The sequence below is a fragment of the Procambarus clarkii genome, chromosome 31 (assembly GCF_040958095.1).
Source record: "Procambarus clarkii isolate CNS0578487 chromosome 31, FALCON_Pclarkii_2.0, whole genome shotgun sequence".
NCBI lineage: Eukaryota > Metazoa > Arthropoda > Malacostraca > Decapoda > Cambaridae > Procambarus > Procambarus clarkii.
This window is the reverse complement of record NC_091180.1, coordinates 18,554,365-18,574,602: the sequence shown is the minus strand read 5'-3', so window position 1 is coordinate 18,574,602 and position 20,238 is coordinate 18,554,365. Positions and strand designations below refer to the sequence as shown.

Sequence of the window (20,238 nt, the reverse complement as noted above, 5' to 3'; positions counted from 1 at the left end):
CTATTCAGTTGTGTATTTGTGAACTAAAGTCTTTGAAAATGTAATAAGTTTTACGAAACGCGCCCGTGTCGCGTCAGACTAGAAATAAAAATGAATTTTGGAGAATTGATTTTTGATTTACCTCCAACAGTGAAGCGTAATGTACGAAAGATTGAGAAAATTCGTGTTAGAATTATTAATCTTACTTTTTCGGTCATATTTAATAATATATGTCTACAGGAAAGACTGCTACCAAAATATACTAATATATATATATATATATATATATATATATATATATATATATATATATATATATATATATATAACTGAAAACTCACACCCCAGAAGTGACTCGATCCCATACTCCCAGAAGCAACGCAACTGGTATGTACAAGACGCCTTAATCCACTTGACCATCACGACCGGACAAAATGAGGTGATAGCCGAGGCTATATGAACCACCCCACCGCCGGCACTCGGATAGTTATCTTGGGCATAGCATTTTACCAAATCACCTCATTCTTTGGGGCACACGTGAGGAACACAAATGCGAACAAGCCTGAATGGTCCCCAGGACATATGCAACTGAAAACTCACACCCCAGAAGTGACTCGAACCCATACTCCCAGAAGCAACGCAACTGGTATGTACAAGACGCCTTAATCCACTTGACCATCACGACCGGACAAAATGAGGTGATAGCCGAGGCTATATGAACCACACCACCGCCGGCACTCGGATAGTTATCTTGGGCATAGCATTTTACCAAATCACCTCATTCTTTGGGGCACACGTGAGGAACACAAATGTGAGGAACACAAAAGAATGAGGTGATTTGGTAAAATGCTATGCCCAAGATAACTATCCGAGTGCCGGCGGTGGGGTGGTTCATATAGCCTCGGCTATCACCTCATTTTGTCCGGTCGTGATGGTCAAGTGGATTAAGGCGTCTTGTACATACCAGTTGCGTTGCTTCTGGGAGTATGGGTTCGAGTCACTTCTGGGGTGTGAGTTTTCAGTTGCATATGTCCTGGGGACCATTCAGGCTTGTTCGCATTTGTGTTCCTCACGTGTGCCCCAAAGAATGAGGTGATTTGGTAAAATGCTATGCCCAAGATAACTATCCGAGTGCCGGCGGTGGGGTGGTTCATATAGCCTCGGCTATCACCTCATTTTGTCCGGTCGTGATGGTCAAGTGGATTAAGGCGTCTTGTACATACCAGTTGCGTTGCTTCTGGGAGTATGGGTTCGAGTCACTTCTGGGGTGTGAGTTTTCAGTTGCATATGTCCTGGGGACCATTCAGGCTTGTTCGCATTTGTGTTCCTCACGTGTGCCCCAAAGAATGAGGTGATTTGGTAAAATGCTATGCCCAAGATAACTATCTGAGTGCCGGCGGTGGGGTGGTTCATATAGCCTCGGCTATCACCTCATTTTGTCCGGTCGTGATGGTCAAGTGGATTAAGGCGTCTTGTACATACCAGTTGCGTTGCTTCTGGGAGTATGGGTTCGAGTCACTTCTGGGGTGTGAGTTTTCAGTTGCATATGTCCTGGGGACCATTCAGGCTTGTTCGCATATATATATATATATATATATATATATATATATATATATATATATATATATATATATATATATATATATATATATATATATATATATATATATATATATCCAAACCGTGTTTGGACAATATTTTGAACTAAAGAGCACATGGAAAGATGTCACAACAAAATTGTTGAGCAAAAGAAGCTTTGTTTTATAGGGGCCATAGATGGCCCGATATACTTTGATGGCCATGTTCCCCAGAGACATCCCCGGGACATCCATCGTCCCCAGAGACATCCCCGGGACATCCATCTTCCCCAGAGACATCCCCGGGACATCCATCGTCCCCAGAGATATCCCTGGCACATCCATATTCCCTGAGAGACATCCCCGGGACATCCATCTTCCCCCAGAGACATCCCTGGCACATCCATCTTCCCCGAGAGACATCCCCGGGACATCCATCTTCCCCCAGAGACATCCCTGGCACATCCATCTTCCCCAGAGACATCCCCGGGACATCCATCGTCCCCAGAGAAATCCCTGGCACATCCATCTTCCCCGAGAGACATTCCCGGGACATCCATCGTCCCCAGAGACATCCCCGGGACATCCATCTTCCCCCAGAGACATCCCTGGCACATCCATCTTCCCCAGAGACATCCCCGGGACATCCATCGTCCCCAGAGACATCCCTGGAGCAACGATCTTCCTCGGAAGCTCAAAGGTCATCTGACGTTCTATATGGTTTCAGTGACAGTTCCATGTCTCACAAAATAAAGTTGTTCCTAAGATGTTTGTCTTTCCTAAAGACAAACTGCAAATCTCGAATGTCAATAAACGACTGAGTTTTGAGGAAAAATTACATAAGACGTCGTGAAAGTCATAAGACAATGACTGACAGGCAATATCGAGGAGGCGGAAAGCGAGAGAGTTAAGTTAGCGTTCAAAATAACACAAGATTTTATAAATTACGAAGCTGATCACGAATATATTTCCCCCACAGTCTATAATATAGATTCTTTACTATAGAGTAATGTCAAACATGTTTGACATGAGTCATGTTAATTCCTATAGTGTTAACAAGCGCTCAGTAGTGTTCAGGAATAGTAAATATATGTATTATAGTTCGTTAATTATTGAAAGGTTGTGAGCAGGTGAAGCTACCAGGTCGGCGAAGTGCTGTGAGCGTATCACTACTTGTTGACCAGACCACACACTAGGAGGTGAAGGGACGACGACGTTTCGGTCCGTCCTGGACCATTCTCAAGTCAACAATCGACTTGAGAATGGTCCAGGACGGACCGAAACGTCGTCGTCCCTTCACCTTCTAGTGTGTGGTCTGGTCAACATACCTCAGCCACGTTATTGTGACTCATCGCCTGAATATCACGACTTGATTATGAAACAACCTGAGGCTTCCCCCTGTGCGTCTCTCGGTGTGGAACCTAGTGTATGTCCCGGTGCGCTTCCCGGTGACCGGGCCCCCTCGTGCGGGACCCCGTAATGTGGTCTGGGCGTCCGGGGAAGTGATCGTAGGTCTCGGTCCTTGAAACTGGTTGTGGATGCGCGGGTGCGTCCGCTCCCGCGGGGCGCTCGTCTACCGTCTGGGTGCCGCGGGCACATGACGTACCGGAGTACATGTCTGACCCTTATGAATATTCTGATGAGCCGGTGGCCCATGGCGAACTGCTGGCTGCGGAGGCTTACTGACTGCGCATTCCGCCGGCGCAGATCTTCCTGGATAAATATGTGTTTATTATGTTTGATTTCTGTTTTTGTATTTCTGTCTTTTTGTTTTTGTTGTTTGCTATATGTACGCTTTAACTGCTTGTTTGGTTCGCCCCATTCCGTTGTTGGGTAATGTGGTGGTGTGGGTCGTTGTGTGTGTGTGTTGTTTGGCTGTTTGTTCCCGGTTCCTGCATGTTCCGGTGTTTTTTGTTTGTGGACTTAGGTGTGTGTGTGTGTGTGTGTGTGTGTGTGTGTGTGTGTGTGTGTGTGTGTGTGTGTGTGTGTGTGTGTGTGTGTGTGTGTGTGTGTTTACTAGTTGTGTTTTGCAGGGGTTGAGCTTTGCTCTTTCGGCCCGCCTCTCAACTGTCAATCAACTGTTTTACTAACTACTAACTTACTACTTTTTTTTTGTTTTTTTTCCCCCACACCACACACACACCCCAGGAAGCAGCCCGTGACAGCTGACTAACTCCCAGGTACCTATTTACTGCTAGGTAACAGGGGCACTTAGGGTGAAAGAAACTTTGCCCATTTGTTTCTGCCTCGTGCGGGAATCGAACCCGCGCCACAGAATTACGAGTCCTGCGCGCTATCCACTAGGCTACGAGGCCCCTACGACACCCCTGTGTGTGTGTGTGTGTGTGTGTGTGTGTGTGTGTGTGTGTGTGCGTGTGTGTGTGTGTGTGTGTGTGTGTGTGTGTGTGTGTGTGTGTGTGTGTGTGTGTGTGTGTGTGTGTGTATGTGTGTGTGGCCAGTTTTACCTGCGTGTTCCGGTGTTCTGGCGTGTGGCTCTGTGCTTTTCTTCTTTATTGTATCATGTCTCCCCCCCCCCCCTGTCTTACTTGTGGTGGGCTTCCTGTCCCGGGAATGTGTATTCCGACTCCCGGTTCCTGTGTGTTCCGGGTTTTGTATTTGAATGCTTCGTTTTGTTTCCTCACCCTTATGGTTTTTGGACTTTGTTGTCCTGTTTTTGTTTTTGTTGTTCCTGGCCTTTTCCTTGTTCAATGCCCCCGTGTTTATTGTTATATGTTTGTGTACTTGTGTATTGTTTTTCTGTTGTTAGGTTGGGGTTTTTGGGTGTTTTGTATTGTCCTTTTGTGTTGTAATGTTGTTTTGTGCTTTGTGTTGTATTCTTGTATTCTTGTATTCTGTGTCTGTCATGCAATATGACTGTCATTAATGTTGTCTTGTCGGCCCTTCAGGCCGGTGATTTTGTGTTTTGGTCTGTTTATTTTTTTTTTCATTTTTTTTGTATCTTTGGTTTTATTGTACTTAATCGCATGTTTGCATGTAAAAATAAAGATAAAAAACTTGATTAAAGAATACTTACATGTTAAGTGTTATATTTAAGTGTGTGTGTCAAGTGTCACTATGGGCATGATGTATTAAGTGAGTAAGTTAGGACCCGATTTTTCGTGGTTTCAAAATACGAAAAACATAGTTAACTTTCTTGCGAGTGACTCATCGCTTGTAAGGACTTCATCAAATTGTAATTGAACCAATTGTTATTTATTTGTTTGAGATTTACTCATCAGGTAAATTATTAGAATGAATATATTTTTGAGTTAATTGGATATAGTAAAGAGTTTAGATTATTTCCAACTTGATCTTGTACTCATCATTTCAAGTCGCTTAAATAACTTTTCACATTTCCCAGGACCTTGAAACCCAGATATTCCTTGATGTTGCAGCACGAAATCCTCAACAATGACGTTAAAGATAAAGACGTGAGATAAGGACTGTTCCTGAACAAATAGCCTGGATGTGTCACAACGGAAAGGTTGATGATATTCTTGAGAGATATAAGAATTTTGCACCAAGACTGTAATTTTTGGTTGAATTATCTGCATGTCTCTTGCAAATTGTCTATACAGTATACCTAAGTCATAAAAGTATTTGTGTGTACGTCTGATAACATACTACTTGTGTAAAGGAGGAAATGTAGATGTTTATATCTCAGAATGTTTGGTAATATGTTTATTGTTTGTGATGTGTGTATATGTATGTATTAGCACGTTGTACTGAACGGGGTGAGAATAGCTTGAGCTACCTCATCCCTTTGTGTGTATTTTACCTCAATAAACTTATTTCAATTTCAATTTCAAAGAGAACCAACCATGGACAAAGATGTAAACAAAGAAAAACAAAACAATCACAACATAAACACCAAAAATGAAGCAAACAACAGCAGCAAAACAAAACTAAATCATAAATGTATGCAAAATTTTCAGACAATACTAAGATTTAGACAACGTTCACATTCTCTACATGAAATTTCAATTTAAACCATTGCAGCAAGGACGTTTTTAACAGCACAACAAAGAGTGGGAGGGAAGGTAGGAATATATATTTAACATTAATGTGTGATATTGTCTTTATAATTATTTGTGTTACTGTTTTTATTATAGTTATAATATGTGGTTGTAGCCAAAGTATTATCAGCAGCAGCAACTGTGTGTTGTAGTGGTAGATGTAGTGTAGTAGATGGGTGGAGACAGTAATAGTAGTAGTTTATGTTGTGGTAACGGTAGTTGAAGTAGATGTTGTAGTTGATGCTATAATGGTAGACGTTGAGATAGTAGATTATATGATAGTAGTAGTAGAAGCAAATCAGTACTAACATACGTAGTCGTAACAGTAGAATGTAGATATTGTAGATGTTCTGACAGTAGCAGTGGTAATAATATTAGTAATAATACTAACAGTAGTAATTTCAGCAACAGTCTTGTTTGTTAAATTAATATAACTAGAGCGCTTGGACAAGGACAACCAAGTTGTAGGTCATTCTTGCTTGCTTAAGGTAATTAGAGTTCTTGTAGTTGAAACAAATAAGCCAGTTACAGTGACAGCTGACTTTGTAATGGTAATTATCCCGTCTGACTTAACAAGAGGTCGTTTATACCGGCAGGTAATTAACCACTCACGTGACCTCTCGTTAGGGTAGCTGGTCCTGCTTTCCCTAACCTTATCTTGAGGTTATCTTGAGATGATTTCGGGGCTTTAGTGTCCCCGCGGCCCGGTCCTCGACCAGGCCTCCACCCCCAGGAAGCAGCCCGTGACAGCTGACTAACACCCAGGTACCTATTTTACTGCTAGGTAACAGGGTGAAAGAAACTCTGCCCAATGTTTCTCGCCGGCGCCTGGGATCGAACCCAGGACCACAGGATCACAAGTCCAGCGTGCTGTCCGCTCGGCCGACCGGCTCCCTTACCCTTCTTTCCTACGTTACCTATTTTACCCCTTAATACAATTACCCCCCCCCCTCTCTCACCAGCCTCACCTACCTCTCAGCCCTCCCCTAATTCACCTACCTTCCAACCAACCCTTATCTTACCTACCTCTTATCCCTTACCTACTTCACCTACCTCTCAACCAAGCCTTACCTTACCTACCTCACTTTGACTGCGTATTCAGAGGACGTAAATGACGACTCGCTTATTAAAACTCCATAACTCGCTTGAACAGAAACTTGCGCCTAATTCGCTTAATGGCACAGAGACGTGTTGATCGTTATGGAGGTAAACTTATGAGTGGAAACGCTTATATGAACAATATTAATATGAAGTTAAGAGAATATAAAGCACTGCCTGAGATGCGCTTATTAGTACGGGGTTAAGAGTACCTGTAGGGAGCGAAACTTAACTAGATGGAGTTAGGCATACTATGACGTGATGTATAATGATGTATATAATGTATGAAGTGAGTATCCTTTATAAGTGAATGTATTTAATACATATAATAATAATTATTTAATGTTTTGTCTTTTGTATAATTTCTTTTGTGGTAATATATTAAAACAAGTTTTAACTTTTTTATTATATATGCGCATTCATTTACGAATACAATCTTGATGTATAATGTATGGTGTATAACGTCAGATGCGACCCTTGTTATGAGTATTCAAATTAGACTGTACGGGACTTAAATATGATTAATGGACGTAAGGCCCACCAGTGTGTCTGGGACTTAACATGACGTGAGGACTTATACGCTGAATTATAATTCATATTTTGTAAAATACTTGAGAAGAATATACTTAGCATGATATACTAGGTATGATATAGTATGATATACTTTTAGCATATTAGTGATAACTGAACCTGCAAAATAAAACTAGCTATGCAAAATTATAATTAATATATATATATATATATATATATATATTAGTCATATATATATATATATATATATATATATATATATATATATATATATATATATATATATATGACTAATATGTTAATCATATATAGGTGACTAACATGTTAGTGTTTTATATATATATATATATATATATATATATATATATATATATATATATATATATATATATATATATATATATATATATATTATTTTTAAGTTCCACGTAATTACCTCACTTTCCACCTTCGCAAACACCTGTATAAGCCTTCAGCAGCCTCAAGCTCCGTCTTATAACTCAGTAAAAACGTCTAACATTATTTATCTATAAGACTCTGCAAATATACCTTATATGTATTTACATTTCTGCTGTAAATGTAGAAATATTCGTAAACCGCATATATATCTAATTAGGAATCTGTGTCACATAAGATGCCGAACACCAACACAAACAACTCAATCGAACTGCAGCGAGAGGTTATGGCGGAGACCTCTGGGTCAAATATTTCTAGGTGTAATATTTAATTAATGTCAGAATATTCCGTATCCCTGGATAATGAGACTTCAGAAAAGATTAAATTGCTGCGTAGTAGAGAAGTAATATATTTCACGCTACAATGAAATATGCTGTATGTGTATAATGACAGTTTAGTGCATCATTCCAAATGCTTTACACTTATTAATAATCTTATGAACGTTTCATTTTGCTCAATATTGATAATTTGTGTATAAATGTATATAATTTGCATACTATACATAATTTAACAATACGGTATGAATGTATAATCGAGTCAATATTTCCAATCTGCTTAAGATGGTAATTTATATGTTCATAACTACGGAGTCTACAAATTACTAATGTTTATATAATATCGAATCATTTCATAGAGAACACTCACAAAACAGACAAAGTTTGTGATCTACTTCAACCCATTATCACCTGAAAAATGTTTTGCGTCGATCTAAAATTACATTTAACATATAAACAATGTTTATTTCCCCGTTTATGTTTGACATTACTTCGACGTGTCGACTGTGCTGGTCACCAGGAGGTCGAGTATGGTAGTGATCACAGGTTGTAACCGGTTGGTCGACTACGGTCTTGTAACCACATTAACGTAATGTGGACTTGTAATCTCTTGCGTTATTATTGAGGTCGAGCAGCAGGGAGCCGGTCGGCCGAGCGGACAGCACGCTGGACTTGTGATCCTGTGGTCCTGGGTTCGATCCCAGGCGCCGGCGAGAAACAATGGGTAGAGTTTCTTTCACCCTATGCCCCTGTTACCTAGCAGTAAAATAGGTACCTGGGTGTTAGTCAGCTGTCACGGGCTGCTTCCTGGGGGTGGAGGCCTGGTCGAGGACCGGGCCGCGGGGACACTAAAAAAAGCCCCGAAATCATCTCAAGATAACTCAAGATAACCGTGTAAATATAACTTTGCAATAGAAGTAGTAGTGATCATTACAATCAGAGCTTTACTCTAGATATCGAGCACTGAGACCTTGAGCACAGAGCAGCACCTTGTAATCAGAGCGTCGACGATAAGGTCGAGTGGTCGTCTTAAAGTGAGATGAGACGCTGGCTGCCTGTCCTCTCACTGATTTCCCTCGAGTCGAAGCTCTATTTTTCTCCTCGCAATATCACCTTCCAGAAACCAGCAACCTAAAATTTTTGACAGAGCTAACACCAATTTTGTTACGATAAAATTGGCAAAATTTCTCTAGAAAATTTAGCCCATCACGTTAGTTAGGATTGGTGTTGAGCTGAGTTTTTAGCCTATCAGCTTATGGAGGGTTATTAAGGCCTATCAACCTATGGAGGGTTATTAAGGCCTATCAACCTATGGAGGGTTATTAAGGCCTATCAACCTCTGGAGGGTTATTAAGGCCTATCAACCTCTGGAGGGTTATTAAGGCCTATCAACCTATGGAGGGTTATTAAGGCCTATCAACCTATGGAGGGTTATTAAGGCCTATCAACCTCTGGAGGGTTATTAAGGCCTATCAACCTCTGGAGGGTTATTAAGGCCTATCAACCTATGGAGGGTTATTAAGGCCTATCAATCTCTGGAGGGTTATTAAGGCCTATCAACCTATGGAGGGTTATTAAGGCCTATCAACCTATGGAGGGTTATTAAGGCCTATCAACCTCTGGAGGGTTATTAAGGCCTATCAACCTCTGGAGGGTTATTAAGGCCTATCAACCTATGGAGGGTTATTAAGGCCTATCAACCTCTGGAGGGTTATTAAGGCCTATCAACCTCTGGAGGGTTATTAAGGCCTATCAACCTATGGAGGGTTATTAAGGCCTATCAACCTCTGGAGGGTTATTAAGGCCTATCAACCTATGGAGGGTTATTAAGGCCTATCAACCTATGGAGGGTTATTAAGGCCTATCAACCTCTGGAGGGTTATTAAGGCCTATCAACCTCTGGAGGGTTATTAAGGCCTATCAACCTATGGAGGGTTATTAAGGCCTATCAACCTCTGGAGGGTTATTAAGGCCTATCAACCTCTGGAGGGTTATTAAGGCCTATCAACCTCTGGAGGGTTATTAAGGCCTATCAACCTCTGGAGGGTTATTAAGGCCTATCAACCTCTGAAGGGTTATTAAGGCCTATCAACCTCTGGAGGGTTATTAAGGCCTATCAACCTCTGGAGGGTTATTAAGGCCTATCAACCTCTGGAGGGTTATTAAGGCCTATCAACCTCTGGAGGGTTATTAAGGCCTATCAACCTCTGAAGGGTTATTAAGGCCTATCAACCTCTGGAGGGTTATTAAGGCCTATCAACCTCTGGAGGGTTATTAAGGCCTATCAGCTTCTGGAGGGTTATTAAGGCCTATCAACCACTGGAGGGTTATTAAGGCCACTGGAATAGCTGACTAGTCAACACAATAGCAATCTTCAGTACTGAAAATAGTTCAAGACACGGGCAGTTGGTCGACCTGGAAGGCCCCAGTACCCGCCCAAGCCACACCCAGTACCCGCCCAAGCCACACCCAATACCCGCTCAAGCCACACCCAGTACCTGCCCAAGCCACACCCAATACCCGCTCAAGCCACACCCAGTACCCGCCCAAGCCACACCCAATACCCGCTCAAGCCACACCCAGTACCCGCCCAAGCCACACCCAGTACCCGCCCAAGCCACACCCAGTACCCGCCCAAGCCACACCCAGTACCCGCTCACATGGGCGACCCGGCACTACACACACACTCACAAGTCACCATGAAAGTTCCGTGAGGCCTCTGGCGTCGGAGAGAGAGAGAGAGAGAGAGAGAGAGAGAGAGAGAGAGAGAGAGAGAGAGAGAGAGAGAGAGAGAGAGAGAGAGAGAGAGAGAGAACGAACGAGAGAGTTGAAGAGAAATAGAGGGGAACAGAAGAGAGGAGGAAGAGGGAACAAGAGACAGAGACCCAGGCGTCTCTGTAATTATTGATTACAAAATAAATAAATAATTTGTTAGTAGTTAATAACAGCTGATAATTGATTGGCAGTTGAGAGGCGGGCCGAAAGAGTAGAGCTCAACTCCCGCAAGCACAACTAGGTGAACACAACTAGGTAAATACATACATACATACATACATACATACATACATACATACATACATACATACATACATACATACATATGGGAAGGATTGGTGTATTATTTAGCTTTGGTCAATGTTTTAAAGAGGAGGTAAAATTTCACAGCACAATTCAATACTACATAAAGGTTAAAACTACATACAGGAATCCTCTCTTGAAAAACTTGGCCAAACGTTCTTTAGTCAAGAGCCACGTATTGTAATAGAAACAATTGTCAACAGAACCAAAATACCTAACCATCCCTAGCCCTAACTAAACACAAAATTATTATAATATATATATATATATATATATATATATATATATATATATATATATATATATATATAAATATATATATATATATATATATATATATATATATATAAATATATATATATATATATATATATATATATATATATATATATATATATATATATATATATAAATATATATATATATATATATATATATATATATATATATATATATATATATATATATATGAAAAATTACGGTTTTTCGTTATATTTCTTTAAAACTGAGTTATGAGTCTTTGAGAGAGCCATGGGTGGAACTAGCGAGGCTTGAAGATGGGTTGCATTAAAATGCAACATCAACAAAGAACCATTCCTGAACTCTTGGCGTGAAAAAGTTCTTAATCCCAGATTTAAAGCTAATTAGTCAATTTCGATGTTTCCCAGATCAGGAATTATCTTCGGATGTTGAAGGGTGTTCGTCTCAGTCATTAACCCCGGGGTTTACTGGCAATAAACCTCATTTTTATTGGCTAAGGTTTTATTTCGACTTAGAGTGTGTGTGTACTCACCTAACTGTGCTTCGAGGAGTTGTTCGGGTTAATGAAGGGTAAGCTGTAGCTCTTGGGTTCAGCCTCGAAGCTTTCAAACGGCTGATTTAGAGGTTCCAGACCTCTCCGGGTTCAGTCCTATACTTAACGGATCCACGTAACGAAGTCTTCGGCTATCCTTAATTTCTTATTGAATTCATTATTTGTTTTGAAGGATGAAAGCTAAACTGTCAGTGTCTTTCTCATCTCCCAGCCTCCTCCCACACTCTCCCGCCCTCTCCCACCCCCGTTCCTTCTTCTCTCATCAACTTTCTCCCCTCTTCCCACCCTTTCCCATTCATCCTCTCACCCAACCCTCTCACATTTCACTCCTCACATTTGCACTCCTTACCGTCTTTCCTTCCCCCCCCTCTCTCTCTCTCTCTCTCTCTCTCTCTCTCTCTCTCTCTCTCTCTCTCTCTCTCTCTCTCTCTCTCTCTCTCTCTCTCTCTCTCTCTCTATCTCTATCTCTCTCTCTCTCTCTCTCTCTCTCCCCCTCTCTCTTACCCCCCCAACCTAGTCTCTCCCTCTCACACTTCACTGCACATTAGTATTACCTCCATGGCTGAGCCACATCAAATATTGTGGGAAATATTTCTTACCACAGAGGGAAGAGATGCTTGTGAGGAGAGTATTATACGATAGTGAGACACACCAGAGTGTCGAGGATGAGAGACAGGGAGTCAGATGAGAAATAAGTAAGGGAGACACACACACACACACACACACACACACACACACACACACACACACACACACACACACACACACACACACACACACACACACTGCAATATGTGTGTCTTGGAGGCTACAAGATGACCTAGATAGACTGAGTGAATGGTCCAACAAATGGCTGCTAAAGTTCAACTCGAGTAAATGCAAAGTAATGAAACTAGGCTGTGGAATCAGGAGGCCAGACACAGGATACAGAATAGGATATGAAATACTTAATGAAACGGACAGATAGAAAGATCTAGGGGTTGATATCACACCAAACCTGTCTCCTGAAGCCCACATAAAAAGAATAACGTCTGCGGCATATGCGAGGCTGGCTAACATCAGAACAGCCTTCAGGAACCTGTGTAAGGAATCATTCAGAACCTTGTACACCACATATGTAAGACCAATCCTGGAGTATGCGGCCCCAGCATACCTTGTGCGGCCCCGTACCTTGTCAAGCACAAGACGAAGCTGGAAAAAGTTCAAAGGTATGCCACTAGACTAGTCCCAGAACTGAGAGGCATGAGTTACGAGGAAAGGCTGCGGAAAATGCACCTTTCGACACTGGAAGACAGAAGAGTAAGGGAAGACATGATCACTACCTACAAAATCCTCAAAGGAATCGACCGGGTAAACAAAGATAAACTATTCAACACTGGTGGTACGCAAATAAGGGGACACAGGTGGAAACTAAGTACCCACATGAGCCACAGGGACGTTAGAAAGAACTTTTTCAGTGTCAGAGTAGTTAACAGATGGAATGCATTAGGAAGTGATGTGGTGGAGGCTGACTCCATACACAGTTTCAAGTGTAGATATGATAGAGCCCAGTAGGCTCAGGAACCTGTACACCAGTTGATTGACGGTTGAGAGGCGGGACCAAAGAGCCAGAGCTCAACCCCCGCAAGCACAAATAGATGAGTACACACATAACAAAAAGTATAAAAGCAACACTCATCTAATATTGCAAATTGCATAAAGCAGGAAGCTGAGCGTCAGTGTTTTCTTGGCACAACGAGGCGCCGCTGCACACCTCCACACACTGCACACCAAGAGGTTAGTGTGCTGACTATAGGAGAGAAGTGGTAGTGCAGCACAAGTCAGCAGGGATAGCACAGCATTGAACAATAATTGCGTTCCTCACATTTGTGAGGCAGAGCTTGCGAGAGGTCACAGTAGTGGCTGCTGACCATTAATGTGGTAAGGGATCGAGGCTAACTATTCACTTCTCAATAAGTAAACGTGGGCTAACAATACATATTTAATTTATAAGATATTTCAACAAAATCAACATCATTCGTCATTCGTTTCCACTCACTTTAATATTTCTTTCCAAGAAGAGAACTAGAGGCTGGTAGAGCGTTTATTTCCAGGAAACAATTATGTCTTCGGAAATCATTATGAGCAAGATGAGAGAACATGATGACGAATCAATCATGATCCTACAAGCCACCTCGATTGATCATCTAATTTTAGTCCTGAAAGTCAACTTGGAATAAACAATGATCCTGTAAGTTAAATTAGTCCTTCGTCTAATTATGGTGTAGTAAGTCAACTTGGCCATTCAACTCATCGTGACCATGATAATGATCACAGTCCTGAAATTTTCACTCTTGAAATTTAACATCTTGAAAATCTTTGTGACTTCTGGAAGATATCATGACTCTGGAAATCCTCATTCTCCATGAGAGTAACATAGCCATGGCCAGCAATGTGAATCCTTTTACAAGTAGGAGCTATAAGATATTTTAAATAATTGTAAATGTTAATGGAAAACAGACACATTCTCCCCCAGAGAAGCGGCCAAGACTTGGGCTCGTTCAGGGAAGCATTATTGTGAGTGTGTATCATACTTCCAGACTCAAATATTCTGGAAAATGCTATGGCCCTGAAATGCAGCATCAGAATCTTAAAGATGCGAGAAGTCTTGCAAAGTATCAACGTTCAGCTTTGCCAAAAAATCTGGTCGTGCATGTTTCTGGAAGTAGTGATCATAATATTCCAAAAAATTGTATGCTTTTATTACACATTTTTCTGTATATGCATTGTCATTAAACTTTTACAGGGGTAAGGGATAGGTTTATATGTCGAGGGGAGAAAAAGTTGCTGATCTTTCTGCCTGGAAGGGAGGCGACTCATCAAAGTTTTGAGATAAATTCGTTGTTTTCCTAGCCAGGAAGGCCAACGTGCCGGAAGTTTGTTGGGAGATAGTATTCCTCGGTTTCCTTGGAGCAACCCGGAGCCTGATGTAATCTTTGCCTCTTGCTGACGTTATCTCCGCACCCAGATTCCATGTAATCTTCTCTGTCTCTCTGTCTCTCTCTGTCTCTCTCTCTCTCTCTCTCTCTCTCTCTCTCTCTCTCTCTCTCTCTCTCTCTCTCTCTCTCTCTTTCTCTCTCTCTCTCTCTCTCACTCTGAAGGATACTTCAAGTGACCGTTACAACTGGTCAGTTCACCTTGCGTATATTATCCCCGGTGTTGGTGACTGAGAGCGATAACTTGGTTGTCTCAGTGACCTGCGTTATCTTCTTAACATTAGTTTTCTTAACGACTTTCATTTTCCTTTGGACTATAATTACTTCCTTAACTACATTTTCCTCCTTAACTAAGTTTCTTCGTTTTCTTTTCGACTTTCGTTGCCTTGTTTATTTCTCAGTATGATACAGCAGTTTATCATAGCGTTACCTGGCCGTCTTTGAGCCTCTTGTTCATTAATAATATGATGGACTGTCAAACAATATTTTATTTACTTTACGGTTTCTGAATTTATGAGTCAAGTTGATGGGTTTATATATGAACCTTTGTGTATTATTTGAAGGAAACAAGATGGCGGCCGAGAGTGTACTAACGTTACATCCACTCTTGTGGGTCACGTGACTTGGTGTGGCCAATGGGAGGAGCCTGTGACGTCACGAGTCAGGGAGCTGACTCGTGACGTCACTTATCAGGGAGCTCACTTGTGACGTCACTAGTCAGGGAGCTCACTCGTGACGTCACTAGTCAGGGAGCTCACGAGAGGGTTTCATTTGGACGTTTGGTGTTATGAAAAAATGGACATTCGACTTCTGGTGCTCAGCGCTCAATCTAAGTCTTCGCCTATTTGAGGTCCTGTGCACTGGATTTATCCATAGTTGAAAGGGAAGATTTTGTTTGAGGTAGATCATGCCTCAGACCCAACCCCAAAAAATATTCCACTGGTAGGAAGAAAGATTTACAAGCACCTCGTTATTGGTGATTACTAATGTGGAATGTTTCGGAAGGAAATAGGCCTTCTGTCATTGTATTGTTAGATACAGCTGTTAGTGTGCATACTTGACCTAATCTGTCACCGTAATGTTGTAGTCCATAAATTTTAAATTTGCTTTGCAATTAGCAAACTAGCGCAGATTTATTCAAAGCTTCTAACCAATTTGCAGGCGATGAGTCACAATAACGTGGCTAAAGTATAATGACCAGACCACACACTAGAATGTGAAGGGACGGCGACGTTTCGGTCCGTCCTGGACCGAAACGGTCCAATCGACTTGAGAATGGTCCAGGACGGACCGAAACGTCGTCGTCCCTTCACATTCTAGTGTGTGGTCTGGTCATTCTAACCAATTTTCTATTAAAATTAATGGATAATATGAATACCATCTCCTTACTAGTGAACATATTATATAAAGTGAACACATCATACATAATAAGACTATTTATTTTATTTAAGTTCAAGTGGATGACTGACATACATATGTATCATGACTGCAAAATATAATAGTTCTAACGTCTAGAATATAATTATAGCGTCAAGTCTGAAGCAGAGACTGGTAATGTAACTAGTGGCAGGGTATCAGAGACCAGCTTGGAGGAAAATTGTCTTTCAAGTAACTGCTGCTCAGGTCCTGTGTGGCCGATTTCTGCAGCAAATACTTGATCCCTTGCTGGTTCCATTTCTTGGTGGAAATGTTATAATTTGTTCAGTTTCTTTCTTACATGTTGTTGGCCAACCACTTGGGCTGGACGGTAGAGCGACGGTCTCGCACCATGCAGGTCGGCGTTCAATCCCCGACCGTCTAAGTGGTTGGGCACCATTCCTTCTCCCCGTCCCATTCCAAATCCTTATTCTGACCCCTTTCCAAGTGCTATATAGTCGTAATGACTTGGCGCTTTCCCCTGATAGCTCCCTTTCCTCTGTCTTTTTAAATGTAAATTTCTTACATGTTGGTGCTCCTGTGAGTGTACTTATGTAGTTGTGCTTGCTGGGTCGAGCACCTGCTCTTCAGCCCCGCCTTTCATGTGTGTGTGTGTACAGAGGCAGACACATAGGAACAAAAATATTTAAGCAAACATACGGAGCCATACAGACTATACACAACATGTATGCACACACACATATACAAAAGACACAGTAAACAGTGGCGAGCGCGAGACAGAGCGACAGAGACAAATTGGGACAAGGCAACATTGCTTTAGGAACACAGACAAAGGCAGCGAAGGACTACAAGTTAACCAAATTTAAAATTTTAAACAAATATATAATACATGATTAAGCAAATATAACATTTTCACTTTGTAAAACAAAAGTTTAGTCTAATTAATCACTAAATGGAAATTAATATTGAGTTTCCAGGACAAATAGACACACCATCTCACACTACCTCTGGTCAGGTATTGGTCTTCGAAAACAGTCAAATGAGCAAGGTATACAACCAATTGTTTACACCTGTGTTACCACTCCACACAAACACTGGCGGTCGTGCCCTAAGTAAACACTGAACCAACAGTACTACCAGGTGTGGCCTCTGGGCACCACTGGCTGAATGGTTTAATTACACAGGTGGGATATTAAGACACTCGAACCCCGTGGGAATATAAACACACAGATGACTACTATCATCAAAAGGTAAAGTCTGCACCCAAGAGTCCCGGGACAATATTGCAGTGATTTGTAGTATTGCAAATGTTGAAAATGATTTACATCTTAATGCTGCACAGATCAACTGTTTGATCTAATATGCATTGCAGAAGTCTCCAATATTCCTGATATATTATTGCAATGAGGGACTAACATGGCTGTGTTGCACGATGCAATAAATTACTAATAATAATCATATGTTTTATATGATGAATATGTAGAGTATATGTATGATATGTAAAGTGTGCCTGGTGATATGTAGACCATTCCTTGTGATATGTGGGTTATATGTGGCGATATGTAGAGAATACTTGGGGATATGTGGAGTACGGTAAGTGATATACAGAGTTTACCTGGATATATATGGAGAATACTTGTTATATGTGGAGCATCCCCGGTGATATGTGGAGTATACTTAGTGATATGCCTCACGCGTATATTTAGTAAAATTTCAATACTAGGTCTGTGAGTTTTTTCTCAGTCGAGGTTCAATTATTCTGTTCTAAAGCGACAAAATAAAAAGATTTCTGCTGATAAATTAAGTTAAAAATATATTCACAAACCTCTCTCTCGTTGGATAAGTAAGCTTTCCTAAAGAGCTTTAAAGTTTTACACTGAACCTGTTGTTGATGTATGTTAATGAAAGGATAAAACATGAAGCTATGAACATAAGCTTTTTGCTACATTTAATGCAAACATTTTCTCAATGCATAAAAATCGCTTGTCTCAAACAGCTTCGTTGTTTAAATAATGAGTGAAGTGAGTACATTGTCAGGAATAATGAGTGAGGTGAGTGCACTAGCGGGATTAAAAGACAGAGCAATTAATGCTATTGCGGCCGTAATTGCTTGCTTGCTTGTTATGTATACTGGTATGTGTAACTGTGTCTGGTCTGAAGCACTGTAACATGTGCTTCCTTGCTGGACTTGGTGACTATCCACAGCTGTGTTCTTGTGGTTCTAGGATGACCAGGTGGGTAAACAACTACATGAAGACGAGGAGTCACAATAACGTGGCTGAAGTATGTTGACCAAACCACACACTAGAAAGTGAAGGGACGACGACGTTTCGGTCCGTCCTGGACCATTGTCAAGTCGATTGTGTCGACCATTCTCACAATCGACTTGAGAATGAAAGAGTGACTGCCCAGTCAAGTACAAGAGGAGTGTTGTCAACGCTTACGTCGACCGTGCTCTCAGCCACAGCTCAGGATGGAAGCAAGTCGATGAAGAAGTCTGTAGGGTAAGGCAGGTCCTAGTCAACAGCGGCTTCTCTAACGGTTTCGTTGAAAACATTATAAATAGAAAGATGAAACGCCATGCAACCTCTGAAGAGTCAACCAACACAACACTTGTACCCCCTATTAGACTATTTTACAAGAACTTCTTTTCGACGGCTCATAAAAAAAGAGGAAAGGGTCCTGAAAGATATTGTTGATAGGAACGTTATCCCTACAGACAAAAATCAGAAAATACAATTGACAATTTATTATAAAACCAAAAAAACGGCCAATCTACTCATGAAAAACTCTCCAGATACCAAGCAGAACACCTTAAAGGAGACCAACGTTGTCTATGCCTTAAATGCCCACTTGGGGACTGTAAGCCCCAAAGAACTCAGTATATAGGCAAGACAACAACGTCTCTTTCCAGGCGATTAACAATGCATAAGCAACAGGGCTCTATCAATTATCATATAATCTCTTCTCACAACCAAACCATCACCAGAGAAATCTTAACAAACAACACAGAAATCATCGCTAGGTACAGTGATAGCAGGCGGCTCGACATCTGCGAGGCATTACACATCAAAATGTCAACACAAGCAATCAACAGCCAATTAATGCACAACTATATTCTACCCACTTCAAGGCCCCCTAACCAATATGGAACAAGAGAAAGTATGGGCCAATAGGCCCTCTGCAGTTACTTCCATTCCTATGCTCTCATATCCAACTAATACCCATAGTTTCATGTTGTGTCTTGTATTTGTCACAAGTTTGTTCATCTCATCCAAAATTGTTGCACCATTAACCACATGACATGTTACCAAAATTATTAACCACATGACAGGTAACTGAAAACGTCTGACGCAGTAGTGAACCAAAAATCAGACATAATTTTTATTTAAATTTAATATATGTGCACATAATGAAACCACTTTATTATTTCATGTAAGTCATGATATATTTAATTATCTTAAATAAGTTATAGGAAACGAACCGTACGGCGTGTCCATGAAGCCAAAATTACATGCATTTTTGCCTCTGGAAATTTAATTAATGTGTACATAATGAAGTCGCTTGATATTTCACCCGCCTTTAATTATAGTGACGCCAAAAAGCTGGCAGGCGTCTAATATTTGCACAATATAATTAGTGTAATCCAATTATTGTTCACGTTTGCAAAAGTTGTCAACAGATAAACATGATGTGTGGACCTACTCATCAGGTATGTGAATACAAGTAATTAGATAAAATTATAGACTAATTAATATGTATTATTGTGGGCGAATATATATTAGAGTTTTTCCACAGGTAAGTTCAAGAAGAGACGACTTAAAGCTCTTGTTAGCGGGTCTAGAGCGCCTCCTTCCAACTCAGCTTAAGTTAAGCCTTATCCCTACTAGATTTGTACAGAAAATCTGTATCTTGCCTACATTAAAAATGAAGATTGGACGGATTCGAGATAATATGTGAGTTCATTAATTTAGTATTATTATTAATACTTGGCTTTACTATTTAATACGACCATCCAGCCTTTAGACGACGTAACTACTCTTGGGAACTGTAGTTATCGAG

General features: G+C 41.0%; 1 protein-coding gene across 3 annotated transcripts in view; it reads right to left on the bottom strand.

Moving 5' to 3' along the window:
• Positions 1 to 20,238, bottom strand: part of LOC123758679 (uncharacterized) — a 465,943-nt gene that overhangs the window by 83,940 nt on the left and 361,765 nt on the right. The gene's annotated exons all lie outside the window — the stretch shown is intronic.